The sequence below is a fragment of the Suricata suricatta genome, chromosome 7 (assembly GCF_006229205.1).
Source record: "Suricata suricatta isolate VVHF042 chromosome 7, meerkat_22Aug2017_6uvM2_HiC, whole genome shotgun sequence".
NCBI classification, from domain to species: domain Eukaryota; kingdom Metazoa; phylum Chordata; class Mammalia; order Carnivora; family Herpestidae; genus Suricata; species Suricata suricatta.
Window position 1 is genome coordinate 53,747,020 of NC_043706.1, and position 4,689 is coordinate 53,751,708.

Consider the following 4,689-nt stretch of genomic DNA (forward strand, 5'->3'; position numbering starts at 1 on the left):
ATACTGAAAAAGACTCCTTATGTTCTTTCTTCAGTGGAGAGAATAGGAGGCAGTGACTAATTCTGTATTCAGCCTCTACGTGGTAATTGCATTTTGCATCTTCTTAGAAACAGCACGTTTTCAATAATGTATAAAGGGGTTGCCTATGATACTTTTTTTAAAACACAGAGTAAATGCAAATTAAAACAATCAACAACATGTAAATTCTATAGAAAAATCAAGCAACAGGGACACAGCATGTGATATTATATCTTGAACTTCTCTCTCATAGTCACCCATTCTTCCATCCACCATTCCATTTATCAGCCTATCTTGGCAGCTAAGTGTTCATCAGAACTGTATATAATGTATAGAAAATCTAGAGAACAGAAGCTTCCATTCACCTTTTGAAAAAATCATAGTCTTGTGGAAGGAAACATACTTGGAACCATTTGTCAGGAAAGGGGCCAAAGTAAATACCCTCACAGAGATAAGACCAAGGGTTTGAGAGTCAAGAGATGGGATTGATTACCAATTATGTCTATGGAATATCTGAAATGAAACCCTAAATTGTTTTCTCTCTTGCCAGTTTCCTTTTAATTTGTTGTGAATCCTAGCATTATAAACCTATGTTAGAAGTAACAATTCATTGTGTGAGTAGTCTACATACACTGTGGGATTTATTCAACCAGTGAATTCTATGTACACTTAATAGATTCTATTTTTTAAAGCATTTTTTGTATGATTCTTCCTTTAGGAACATCAACCATATAGGGAAAAGCTAATAGAATTGGATCATAAAAAATGTGCATATATGTAGTTGTGTATAAATTAGATACATGAGCATACATAACGTCTGTCTTCTCAGGGTCATATGCAGAAGTAAAGGATTAGAAAAAAGCTAAATACAATCTTGAAGATTTTCCATGTATTTTTTCATAATTTACTAGAGAGAAACACTTGGTGTCTCAAAATCTCTCAATTGCTCTCCTTATTAAGCTACAAAGGACCCTTTGGCTTAGACCTGCAGAATTGTATATCATTTCTTATTTTTTAGAACTGACCACAGGTCTTGTTATAAGACTAGAATTGAAAGAAGAATATAAAGTCTAAGTGATGGCTTTTTGGGAAGGAATGGGATCTGTTAGAATAACTATGGACTTTAGCCTAATTCCTAACCAGGTCAATATTGCTGTCAGTGTAGTTTAAGTTATTTAAATTCTGTAAGCCTCAGTTTTCTCAGTTGTATAATGGGTGTAATCATATCTACTTCCAGCATTGTCATGGGAGGATAAATAAAACAATGCGTCTAAATTCCTATCATAGTTCCTGGCACAAAAGAGTTACTCAATGAATATAAATAATATCATTATATGATTATATAATATTTTAAAGCATTTTAAAGCATTTTTGTATCATTCATCATATAGGAACAATTATTATATCAAGTTATTACATAATATATCATTGTCATATAATAATATCTATTATTTATTGAACACTTATTTTATAATGGGAATTTGTGAAACACTTTATGCACCTTTTAAAAATCCTATTAATTTATAGAAAAGGGAACTGAGACTGAGAAAGGTTTAGTTCCTTGCCCGATGTCATCAGCCAGTAGTAAATTAGAGCAGCATTCAGACTCAGGTGTGCCTGAGTGCCCTGTAGTTAGTGAATTTTTCAGTACTTTAAATGAGACAGCGTCATGCCCATGAAATGTATTTTTTTTCCATTTCATATTGGTAAAACATCCTGGAAAAACATCTCATCTTTCAAAATTGTCTTGGATGTAGGAGTTGGTCAAATGAGGTCATATCCTTTTTTTAAGAATCATGTTTAGCTCTTAAAGTCAGGAAAAATGATTCATGTTCCTGTTGCCAGTACCCCAGCCAAGCTCCAAGGAGGGTTCCAATTATGGAGAAAGGAAAAGAGGATTATTTTGCTTTTCTCCCTGAGTAATCTCTTAGAGATCAATTTTGGCTCTTACCTCCCAGTAGTCACTTATCTCTGTATCTCTGTACTTTTTGTTCCTAACCACTGTTTCATGAACACTTTGAGGATGCTGTAAAATAATGTAGAATGAAACACAATATCTGGTACATATTGGGGCTCAGTGAGTATCATTTGATTGAATAGATGATTTTTATAGATGAGTAGATGGATGAATAAAGAAGGAATGGCTGGGAAGCAGACTAGGGAGGATGAGCATGAACTTGACAAATGATTCTGACACTAGTCATGAGCCATACCTTTCCTACAATGCATTAATATTCCTCAGCTCACTTGTGATGAGCACTTGGAGTGAGGAAAGCACTCAACATGACTGTGTATTGTGGAGCAGGGGCACCTGTGTAGAGCGTAGCAGAACACCTCCAAATGGAAAAGTCACATGCTCCCAGCACTGTCCAGTGCTCAAGATTTCCTATCCTTTCCATTTTTATGGACCCAAATGTTACAGTTACCACCGCCACATTATCTCCTTCCTGTAGGTGAAGCATTCTAAAGCAATCTAAAATGTAGGCTTTTGCCTATTTGTTCATTGTTTCTTTTTATGATTTCCTCCTCTAGAATATAAGGGTCATGAGGACAGGAACTTTGGCTTATAGGCATGCCTTGTTTTATTGTGTTTCACTTTATTGACCTTCGCAGATAATGCATTTGTCCTAAGTTGAGGGATTGTGGCAACCCTGTACTGAGCAAAGCCTTTGGCACCCTTTTTCTGTTAGCTCACTTGGTGTCTCTGTGTCACGTTTTGGTAATTCTTGCCGTATTTCAAGCTTTTTCACTATGATTGCATTTGTTATGGTTATCTGTGATCAGTGATCACTCACTAAAAGCTCAGATGATGGTTAGTGTTTTTTAGCAATAAAGTATTTTTCAATTAAGGTAAGTACTTTTTTAAAGACATGATGTTATTTCACACTTAATAGACTACAGCATAGTGTCAACATAAGTTTTATGTGCTCTAGGAAACCAAAATATTTATTTATTTGCTTTATTGTGATACTTGCTTTGCTTTACCATGGGGGTCTGGAACAAAACCCACGATACCTCCAAGGTATTCCCTGTATTTCCTGCTATAACCTCCCTTCCTAAAACAATGTCTCATGCTTATAATAATATTAGTTGCTCAGTTAATGTTTTCTGGATGCTTAAGTGAGTGAATGTCCATAGTTGGTAACATTTAATTTTGCAATAGCTCTTTGTCAACACTTAACAGAATCTTAGGATGCTTGAGACTTTGGGACTCAACCTAGAGAATTTGTTTCACTCATTTTTCAGATAAGGCAGCTGTGTTCCAGAGAGATTATATTAGTTGTGCAAATCACATACCCGTCATTACAGCACTGAGTTGAGGAGTCAGGTCTCCTATCTGTCAGGCTGGTGCATTTCTCACTCTTCCACATTTCTTTTTGTTTTTCTTAAACCCACTCCTTACTATTACCTCCGTAAAATCACTACACTCTTACATTCTTTAGCTATAAGAAACTTTCAGTGTGTTTATTTTTTTTAATGTTTTTTAACTCTAAATCTGTCATTTGACTTTGGTCAGTATTAATTCTACTGGATAATGCAAATACATGTCACAAAGAACTAGAGGAAAACTACTACCACTATTATTTGGCAGACCCATAGTATAAATTCTTCCCTTGAACTTGCACACAAATAAGCAGACAGTAGTATTTGGGCTTTTTCTACTCAAACAATTTACACATGATGTTTGGGGTCATCTTTTTGTATCCTAGATTAACTGGTCTATCCCATAGCTAATTCATCATCCTGACCAAAATAATAAAGGGAATTCATACTCCAATTAGTTTTGATTCAAGTCAGAAGGACAAGTGCTTGACACTTTAAGATACATCATTTCATTCACTTCTTCAATAGTATCCTAAGTCCATTGTAGACACGAGAGACTGAAGCTCCCAGATGATAGCTTGCTTATAACCACATATGAAGAATAAAGTCAGGATTTGAAGTCACTTTGCTGTGTTTGTTTTCTAAACATGTTGTGACCTCTTTCCTGTAATATCCCATGGTGGTGGGGATGGTGAATGGGAAGCAGACAGACAATAATAGTGATTATTGATTCTAGTGATAAAATAAGTAATTGGGCTGACTCAGCTGTTCATTTGCCTGCCAGGATGATTATCAGAATAGATCTACAATCTACTTTTTCCTCAGTGTCCTTGCTAGGGTTAATAATGCTTCTAAAGATCTCCTAGTGTGACCATCTCAATTCAGTACAAGATTAAGGACTTTTATCTTTATTTCCTCTGATTAAATATAATGCTTTAGTCTGTGGAATGATAATAGTTTCATCTTCTCAGTGCCTTCTTGTCCAGTCTCTCAAGGTAGGACTTAAATTATCTTGACCAATAAAGACATTCTAGGTTACATACAGACAAAAGGAATGGTGAGATGGGGACCGCTTAGTCTCCCAACATTTTCATTCAACATAGAGCCATCATTGTGAGCATCCGATTTCTTTATTGTCTTCAAAATGTACAATGATGGTTTTGTTTTGTTTTAAAATCATGAACTCAGGATTTTGTGTCAGTGTTAAGAGCTTAGGCTTCAGAGGCAGCATGACTTTGGTTTAGATATTAGCTCTGTGACATGCTAGCTCTGTGAACTTTAGCCTGAAGAACCTCAGTTTTCTCATCTTCAAAATGGGAATGACAACACCAGTACTAATATATTTCA